The 10,656-nt window shown below is 35.4% G+C and overlaps 1 long non-coding RNA gene across 1 annotated transcript; it reads left to right on the plus strand.

Annotated features, from left to right (window-relative positions):
• Positions 1-466: 466 nt before the first annotated feature.
• LOC130470673 (uncharacterized) lies at positions 467-9,410 on the plus strand. The gene is made up of 4 exons (XR_008931397.1): positions 467-3,875; positions 4,038-4,727; positions 5,776-5,939; positions 9,182-9,410. It is a non-coding gene; the product is annotated as an uncharacterized lncRNA (long non-coding RNA).
• The last annotated feature ends 1,246 nt before the right edge of the window (positions 9,411-10,656 follow it).

Below are 10,656 nucleotides of genomic sequence, written 5' to 3' on the forward strand. Positions count from 1 at the left end.
GAAATTTGAGAATAAAATATTGATTATACTTGTTCGTAGAATCGTACTATTCGATTCAAAGTAGAATTCCATTTAGACAATCTTGTGTGTATAAATAAATATTTTCTTCTTATTGAGATAATTTCTAAATAAAGCCTTCCCAAATTCTTATTTAAAGTAGGTGTACAATAAACATTGTATATTATAGTAAAAGTTAAATCAAAATGTTTAAATGTTACCAAAGTATAATATAAAGGAATTTTTATGTTTTACCACCTTAAAAAATACAAATTTGTGTTTTACCACCTTAAAAAAATACAAATTTGTGTTTTACCACCTAAAATTCTCAAACTTTTATTTTACCACCTGAAAATATAAATAAAAATTCATTTTACCACCTTTTAACGGAAAGTTAACGGCAAAGTTAACGAAAATAAATAAGCAATAAGTGAACAGAAACTTTGGGTTTCCTCTCCCCCAAGTTTCCTCTCGGCGCACGATACCTTATCGTGCACCGTCGCCATGGCAAGGAAAAAGGGTGGGAAATCTCAAGGTAGGAAGTGTGATGATGCAAGGAAGAAGCCTCGTGGTCCATCCTCTGATTCGCAAGCTCTCAAAACTCGTTCGATTGATGAGGTTTTGGGGGTTAAAGCTTTGGATTTTCCAGTAGAGAATGAAGTGTTTACACCAAAATCTGGGTTACAACATCTGCAAGCGAGATCGGAGCTGCGACATACTGGATGCAGTCCATTCACAAATCATCTGATCATCTGAACTCTGGTCGTCCTAATGTAGAGGTTGGTATGATTACTGTACCCATTTTACAACAATGCGATGAAATTTATGAGAATTTGTCTGAACATGAGCATGCTGATGATGTTAGAACACTAGAATCCATAGATGATGATGATGTTCCTAGCCCTGTTCAGATTGATATTGATGATATCCAGGAGGAAGTGGATTTCTGGAACTCGTCCAGTATTTGCTATATTGTGGGTGCTAATCCACCATTACATGTGATGGAGGGTTTTATCAGGCGTATCTGGAAGAAATACAATGTGGACAAGGTAGTCTTAGTGAAGAAGGGGATCTATTTGGTGCGTTTTTTTACTATGGATATGCGTGATAAGGTCATTACTGGGCACCATTTTTTGATAACAAACCAATGATTGTCAAGCCTTGGTCTGTTGATATGGATATGGAGAAAGAGGAACTCAAATCTGTGCCAATCTAGATTCAGTTGAGACTGAACTTCAAATATCGCGGAGAAAGGTCCTTGTTCAAGATAGTAAGCCAAATAGGTAAGCCTATTAAGAGGGACACTGCTACTGTGAGTAGGGATAAGGTGCAGTTTGCTAGGGTTTTGGTTGATATGCCTATAACACAGAAGCTTCCTGATCAAGTAGCTTTTGTTAATGAGAATAGTGAGATGGTACAAGTACCTATATCATATGAATGAAGGCCAAATATTTATGAGAAGTGTAAAATGGTGGGACATCTATCTGCTGACTGTAAGTATAGCAAGACTAAGAGAGTGTGGGTGCAGAAAACTCAACCTGTACAGCAGCAAAGTGTACCAATAGAGAAGAGTAATCCAGAAGTGGATCGGGAAGGGTTTCAAAGGTCTCTCAGACCAATCAGGGTTAGAGTTTCTAATCCAGACCCAACAACAATTAACAATCAGTTTCAAATGTTGAATGAGGTTGAGCACAGTGTCTGCAGCACAACAGAAATGGAAGGGGATGGTGACACAGAGGATGTAAGCCCAGGAGGAGGGAACTCTTCCAAATCTTATGGATAGATACTTGCTTGGAATGTTAGGGGTATCAACCTTTCTCAAAAACAGGATATTGTGAAGCAGTTTTTGCACAAGTATCAAGTGGGTTTGGTTGGTCTCCTAGAGCATAAGGTGAAGCTTCCTAATCTAGGTAAGCTTTACCAAAAAATGTTTTCTGGTTGGTGTTTTACTAGTAATGCTAGTTTCCATGAAGGGGGTAGAATAGTAGTGGCTTGGAATCCTGGTAGCTTCTCTGTTAATATTGTTGCTGTGTCAGATCAATTAATACATTGCTATGTTATTCCAGTGAGTGGTTTACCTGGTTTCTTTTGTACTTTCATTTATGCTTTTAATGAGAGTCAAAAGAGAGAGAGGTTGTGGAAGGATGTGAAGGATCTCAATACACAGGATGCATGGATCTTATGTGGGGATCTGAATTGTGTAATGAATGTGGGGGAGAGAATTGGAGCTCCTGTGAGGAGTATGGAGATGGTTGATGTGATTGTATGCAATACTGCCAGCTAGAAGATATTAAAAGTGTGGGGAATTTTTATACATGGAACAATAAACAATCAGGGAGTGCAAGAGTGTTTTCAAAAATTGACAGATTTATGTCAAATTCTAAATGGCAAGGGTTGTATCCTACTGCTGAGGTTTGTTTTATGACTGAGGGGTGTTTTGACCACTCTCCTGGTTTATTGGCTGTACATCCAAGAGATGGGGGGGGGAGCCATTTAAATATTTCACAATGTGGAAGAATTCCTCTCAATTTATTTCCACTATTCAGTCTCACTGGAATAGTCAGATGCATGGTAGTAAGATGTTCTGTGTGGTCCATAGGCTGAAGAAGGTGAAAATGGCACTAAAGGAGTTGAATAGAACAGGTTTCACAGATGTTCAGGCAACTGACTTGGAAGCCTATCATGATATGATTGAAGCTCAGAAAGAGATGCATTTACATCCTGATGATCAAAACATTGCTGATTTGGAACTTTTGGTTGTTTCTGAATACAAGGTTAAACATCAGGCATATGTAGAGTTTTTGAAACAAAAGGCCAAAGCTGCTTGGTTAAGAGATGGAGATGAGAACACTTCTCTTTTTCATCAAAGTATTAGGGCTAGGAATATTCAGAACCAGGTGTACAGTATACAAGATATGGATGGTGTGTGGAAAGATAAGTCAGCTGATGTTTCTAAAGCTTTTCTGACTTATTACACTTCTCTGTTGGGTACCACTCAGCCTAATAGGAAGTCTGTTTTAAGACAAATTGTTCAAGCAGGTCCTCTTGTAACTGATCAGCACAAATGTATTCTCAATGCACCTTATACTGCAGCTGAGGTTAAGAAGGCTTTGGCTTCTATTCCTGGTGTGAAAGCACCAGTCCCTGATGGTTTTGGTTCCTTCTTTTACAAAGATGCATGGCACATAGTGCACTAGTAGAAAAAACCCCTGTTGCAGCCCCCTTGTTGCAGCGTACATGTATTAATACGCTTCAATAACCAGTCGGTCAACGCGGGTCAAACCTTTTAAAGGGTTGTTGCAGCGTACAATTTAATTGTTCCCTGCAAAAAAGTTTGTTGCAGCGTACAATTTAAAAGCCCCCTGCAATAACCTATTTTTGTCGCAGCGTACATTTAAAAGCCCCCTGCAATAGCCCGGGTCAAAAAAAAAATTCGCTGCAATATTAAAATTTCATTTCTCGCGCTTAACTCCCCTCTTCTTCCCTTACCTTTTCCTGCGTAGTCCCCAAAAAAACCCTTCCTGCGTCGCCATAGCTTACTCGTCGGTGGTTCTGGCCTCCTCGCCAGTCGCCACCTTTATTCGAAACCCTCTCCTCTTCCAAGAAAAACCACGAGCAGCTAGTGAGCTACCAGCCTACCCTCTCAGTCCTCCCATCTTCAATTCTCTGAACTTGTACCTTTCTTTCACGAAAGCCGGCCACCAAGGGTAAGACGGATTTGTAATCTCGAAATTCTGCCGCGTTCACCACCGTCTCACCACCTTCCGATGGAGATCCAATTGGGTTCAACTACCACCGTTTCTCACCAATCGCGTTTCTCACCACCACCACCACCGCCCGTTTTTCTTCAAATTTAAGTGAATTTATGCACTACGGAGGTATATATCTCTATTCAATTTAAGATTCGGCTTATTCAATTTTTGTAAATTTGAATTAACTATTTTCCCCCAAATTTTAGGGTTTTGGCTCCATTTTATTTTTTAATCGAAAGAGGGAACGATCTACTAAGCTAGGGTTTCCTTTTTTCCTCTTTCGTTCAGAATTAGGGATTTGAGGACGCTTAATTATCAGGATTTCATCCGCAAACTCTGCACTTAGATTTTGGGATATGGGTTGAGGTTGATTCTTTTTTGTTATGCTACTGCTCTTTAAGTATAGGCATCGGTATGCTTCTCTTATTTCTTCTTTAAGATTTACATAATTTTTAGTGTTGATTGAAGTTGGATTTGCTGATTGTTAGAGGTTTTAGTAATCTTGTATGATATAGTAATTTATGGCAGATATGAACTATTTAAGTTTTGTTAACCATCATTTTGCCTTTAATCTCTTTGAAGAAGTTAAAATAAAATAAGACTTAAAGTTTTAGTTAGGGAACGATTAGAGCTGAGAAATACCATGTTTATCAAGTAATACTGTCATTTGATGGGAATTAGGATGTTCACTTCATATTATTAGAAGAATTGAATCCATCTTTACTAAAATTCTTCTTTCATTGAGATGTTAATGTCTCAGGATTGAATATAGCTTTGCAATTTCACTACAATAGTATAGATTTGTGATAATTTGGGTTTCATTGTTCAACACCAGCAAAGCAAATGGAGAGGCGTCGAGATTAGGTTTCAGAAATTGATGGTGTTTTTAATGATTAAATAAGACAGCTGGTGTTGGAAATGTTGCTGGAGTTGGAACTCATTCCTGTACTGAATGTGTTTCTGAATGTGCTGCTAAATGTATGCTTCTCTTCTTTCTTCTTCAAGATTTGTATTATTACATGGTTTACATAGTTTTCAGTATTATATTGAGGTTAGTGGATGTTTGAGGTTTTTTGTTATTCTTATATGACATACTGATTGTTAAGTAGATATGAACTAATTAAGTTGCTAACTTTTTGACACCAGACCATACACAGCTCAAGTCAACAATGGCCCATGTTGACCTAACAACTGCAAACAGTATCCAACAAACTCACTCCCAACTGACTTAACACACTAGCAATGAGCCTTTCTATATAGGAGTCATGTATATCTCTTCACCTTCTTTGTCTTCTTTTCTGGCTTTCTCATTTTTCAAGTCATCTGATTCTCCAGAAAGAGGAGAATGACCCTTTCTATATATCGGGTTCCCTTTATAAGCATGTATTCTCTACGTGCACCCGTTTCTATACATCTTAGGTTTTTTGCTTCTCAAAAATTGAGGCCAACCTGACAAGGTTGATTGCTGCAACTGAGTTTCCAGAAGGCTCCGCACCATCATGATCTTCTTTTACACGCAAAAGAACAGAAGGGTCTTCCCCTGGGGTATTGAAATACCCTCCACCTTCCTTGTCCATGAATAACTCATCTTGAGATACAAAATTCTTATTATGGACTTTGACATGGAATTTCCTTGCGAAAATTCTTAAAAGCTCATCACCTTTACCACCATTTATTGTTAAAGGGACTTTAGATCAATCATTTCCAAACAAGTTGTCTCCCAGTTAAAGTTAAGTACTTGCAAGAAAGCTATTTGATTGCATCTTCTAGATTATTGAACTGTTCTTTCTTTATAATTTTCACACATTTAAAGTTTTCATCTTTGATGTTCTTGATTGGCATAAGAAAGAAAATACAGTCTGAAATTTTATCCAACACATTGATTTTAATAACCTTCTACTTAATAATCACCATTACAAACTTCTTAAATTAGTCTGCTTAAGTGGCCATTGTTTGTACCTACTTAAAGTGTTACTCGTACATGTTTGGATTGCCGTCTGTTTCCTTATGTTTACCTTTTTTCCAGGTGGATTTCTGATTGGAAGAACTGTGGCTGTTTTGATAACTATGACGATTGGGACCTCGATGGCTGCTCGTCAAGGTCCTCTAGCTATGGCTGCTCATCAAATCTGTATGCAAGTGTGGTTGGCTGTCTCTCTTTTAACTGATGGATTGGCCGCATCTGGTCAGGTATGAGCTTTCATCTAACTAGGAGGTTCGATATCCAGGCTATAGGTTTTTCAGGCATCTAGACTACCTCTATTCTACAGTGCTTGTCCATTATGATTTATGATTATCACAAAAGTTGAAGATTGTGAATAATGTGTGGGTTTTAACCAAATAGGAAAAGCTTCTTGGATTAATAAGCATTTGTTGTTGTCCAAAGATCCTGATTTGTGAACAATAAACCAAATAGGAAAAGCTACATATTTTCTCAGAGTATTACACTTATTACATGTTTAATATGAATAGTTTTAACTTTCTAACACTCATTCCAATCTACTTATGCAAATTTAAGGCTTGTTTGGTCGTTATAGGTCATATTAGGCTAAAATGAGGCTTTTTTGCACCCAAATATGAAATAAAGAACCTTAGGACTCATTTTAAACATATTAAATGTTTTATATGATTAGTTTTAACTTTACAAGACTTAATCCAATCTATTTATGCACATTCATGACTTCTTTGGCCGTTATAGGTCATATTTAGGCTAAAATGACATTTTCGCTCCCAACTTTGATCTAACGAACTTAAAAACTAATTTCAAACTTATTACATGATTCATATGATTATTTTTAACTTTTCAAGACTCAATCCTATCTATTATGCACATTTGAGACTTGTTTGGTCGTTATAGATCATATTTAAGCTAAAATGAGACATTTTCGCTCCTAACCTTGAACTAAAGAACCTAAAGACTCATTTTAAACCCTTTACATGATTAATATGCTTAGTTTTAACTTTCTAAGACTCATTTCAATCTATTTATTCACATTTAAGGCTTATTGGGTCGTTATAGGTCATATTAAGGCTAAAATGAAGCATTTTCCCTCCCAACTTTGAACTAAAGAACCTAAGGACTCATTTTATACTTATTACATGTTTAATATGAATAGTTTTAACTTTCTAACACTCATTCCAATCTACTTATGCAAATTTAAGGCTTGTTTGGTCGTTATAGGTCATATTAGGCTAAAATGTGGCTTTTTTGCTCCCAAATATGAAATAAAGAACCTTAGGACTCATTTTAAACATATTAAATGTTTTATATGATTACTTTTAACTTTACAAGACTTAATCCAATCTATTTATGCACATTCATGACTTCTTTGGCCGTTATAGGTCATATTTAGGCTAAAATGACATTTTCGCTCCCAACTTTGATCTAACGAACTTAAAAACTAATTTCAAACTTATTACATGATTCATATGATTATTTTTAACTTTCTAGGACTCATTCCAATCCATTTATGCACATTTAAGGCTCATTGTGTCGTTATAGGTCATATTTAGGCTAAAATGACATTTTCGCTCCCAACTTTGAACTTAAGAACCTAATGACTCATTTTAAACTTATTATATGATAAATATGCTTAGTTTTAAGTTTCTAAGACTTATTCTAATCTATTTATGCACATTTAATGCTTGTTTTATCGTTATAGGTCATATTTAGGATAAAATAAGGCATTTTCGATCCCAACTTTAAAATAAAGAACCTAAGGACTTATTTTAAACTTATTACATGATTAATATGCTTAGTTTTAAGTTTCTAAGACTTAATCTAACTACTTATACACATTTAAGGCTTGTTTGGTCGTTATAGGACATATTTAGGCTAAAATGACATTTTCGCTCCCAACTATGAACCAAAGAACCTAAGGACTCATTTTAAACTTACTAAATGTTTTATATGCTTATTTTTAACTTTCTAGGACTCATTCCAATCCATTTATGCACATTTAAGGCTCATTGTGTCGTTATAGGTCATATTTAGGCTAAAATGACATTTTCGCTCCCAACTATGAACCAAAGAACCTAAGGACTCATTTTAAACTTACTAAATGTTTTATATGCTTATTTTTAACTTTCTAGGACTCATTCCAATCCATTTATGCACATTTAAGGCTCATTGTGTCGTTATAGTTCATATTTAGGCTAAAATGACATTTTCGCTCCCAACTTTGAACTTAAGAACCTAATGACTCATTTTAAACTTATTATATGATAAATATGCTTAGTTTTAAGTTTCTAAGACTTATTCTAATCTACTTATACCCATTTAATGCTTGTTTGATAGTTATAGGTCATATTTAGGCTAAAATGAGGCATTTTCGCTCCTAACTTTAAAATAAAGAACCTAAGCACTCATTTTAAACTTAATACATGTTTAATATGCATAATTTTAACTTTATAAGACTCGTTCCAATCTATTTATGCACCTTTAAGGCTCATTAGGTCGTTGTAGGTCATATTTAGGCTAAAATGACATTTTCGCTCCCAACTATGAACTAAAGAACCTAAGGACTCATTTTAAACCTACTAAATGTTTTATATTCTAGTTTTAACTTTCTAGGACTTATTCCAATCCATTTATGCACATTTAAGGCTCATTGTGTCGTTATAGGTCATATTTAGGCTAAAATGACATTTTCGCTCCCAACTTTGAACTTAAGAACCTAATGACTCATTTTAAACTTATTATATGATAAATATGCTTAGTTTAAGTTTCTAAGACTTATTCTAATCTGTTTATGCACATTTAATGCTTGTTTGATAGTTATAGGTCATATTTAGGCTAAAATGAGGCATTTTCGCTCCTAACTTTAAAATAAAGAACCTAAGCACGCATTTTAAACTTAATACATGTTTAATATGCATAATTTTAACTTTATAAGACTCGTTCCAATCCATTTATGCATATTTAAGGCTCATTGTGTCGTTTTAGGTCATATTTAGGCTAAAATGACATTTTCGCTCCCAACTTTGAACTTAAGAACCTAAGGACTCATTTTTAAATTATTATATGATTAATAAGCTTAGTTTTGAGTTTCTAGGACTTATTCTAATCTACTTATACCCATTTAATGCTTGTTTGATCGTTATAGGTCATATCTAGGCTAAAATAAGGCATTTTCGCTCCCAACTTTAAAATAAAGAACCTAAGGACTCATTTAAAACTTATTACATGTTTAATATGCATAATTTTAACGACCTAAGACTCGTTCCAATCTATTTATGCACCTATAGGCTCATTGGGTCGTTATAGGTCATATTTAGGCTAAAATGACATTTTCGCTCCCAACTTTGAACTAAAGAACCTAAGGACTCATTTTAGACTATTAGGACATTGTCATTAGTTTCTTGAATGTTAAAATGTGATATTTAATTTGTATTTAATCTAATGTTTAATTTAAATTTCTGTTTTTGTAAAGGTCTACACTCCGAGGATTGCGCCTTATGCGAGGAATTTGATGTGGTTCGTGAGCAATGGGCTAAGTTTTTTACCAACAAGTATTTATTATTGGCTTTAGCGCGCTTGATCGAGTTGGTTTAGTTGTTATAGAATAAATTTTATATTAAAATGTATGTTTATGTTGAAATTGGAACATATATTTAAATGTAATATGTGCACTTTGGTTTTGGGATATATAGTATACAAAACTCCAGTTGTTGTTTTTATATTTGTTATACAGGTTGCGTTATTCTATTATTGTTTTGACAGGTTTCTATATTTGGTGCAAGGCACTCTAGGTATCCCTAAACAAAATTAGAATTTTCCCGCCAAAAGTGCTTTTTTGCAGCGTACATATATGTTGTACGCTGCAACAAGGGAAAAAAATTTCGCAAAAATTCAGACTTGTTGCAGCGTACAAATAAATGTACGCTGCAAAAAATTGAGTAATTCAGACTTGTTGCAGCGTACAAATAAATGTACGCTGCAAAAAGTTGAGTCTTTTGCAGCGTACATATATATGTACGCTGCAACAAGTCCAAAATTTTGCCAATTTTTTGGCACTTGTTGCAGCGTACATCTAAAAGCCCGCTGCAACAAATCACTTTTTGCAGCGAACATTGTACGCTGCAACAAGTTCAGACTTGTTGCAGGCCCCCCAGTTGCAGCATACGATGTACGCTGCAACAGGGGTCTAAAAGCCCGCTGCAATAAGGGTTTTTTCTACTAGTGGTGGGTGAAGATGTAGTAGCTTCTGTTTTGGATGTTTTGCAAAATGGTAAACTGCTGAAGGAGCTTAATCACGCAGTGGTTACTCTCATCCCCAAGATCAAATGTCCAAAAAGTGTGAGTGACTTTAGGCCCATCTCTTGCTGTAATACTCTTTATAAGTGTATTACCAAAGTCATCTGTGGGAGATTGAGACAAATATTGCCAGATTTAATCCTAGAAAACCAAGGGGGTTTGTTCATGGAAGATATATTGTACATAATATAATGGTTGTTCAGGATTTGGTAAAGCATTATGGGAGGAAAGATGTCAAGCCAAGCTGTATGATGAAAATTGATCTACAAAAGGCATATGATACTGTTGATTGGGGTTTTCTTAGGGAAATGTTAGAGGCTCTGGAATTTCCTGTTTCTTTGGTGGAATTGATAATGGAATGTGTTACAACTCCTATGTTCTCCCTGATGCTTAATGGATCTATGCATGGCTTTTTTAAATCTGGAAGGGGGTTGAGACAAGGGGATCCCATGTCTCCATTGATGTTTGTTATCTGTATGGAGTATCTCTCCAGGATTCTTCACAAGATGAGTGAGTTAACTTTGTTTCAGTTTCATCCAAGATGCAGAGAAACAGGTCTCACTCATTTATGTTTTGCTGATGATTTAATTCTGTGTAGCAAAGGTGAGTTCCCTTCTATCTATCTCCTGCTTCAAGCTTTAATTTCAAGTT

The sequence above is a fragment of the Spinacia oleracea genome, chromosome 3 (assembly GCF_020520425.1).
Source record: "Spinacia oleracea cultivar Varoflay chromosome 3, BTI_SOV_V1, whole genome shotgun sequence".
Taxonomy (NCBI): domain Eukaryota; kingdom Viridiplantae; phylum Streptophyta; class Magnoliopsida; order Caryophyllales; family Amaranthaceae; genus Spinacia; species Spinacia oleracea.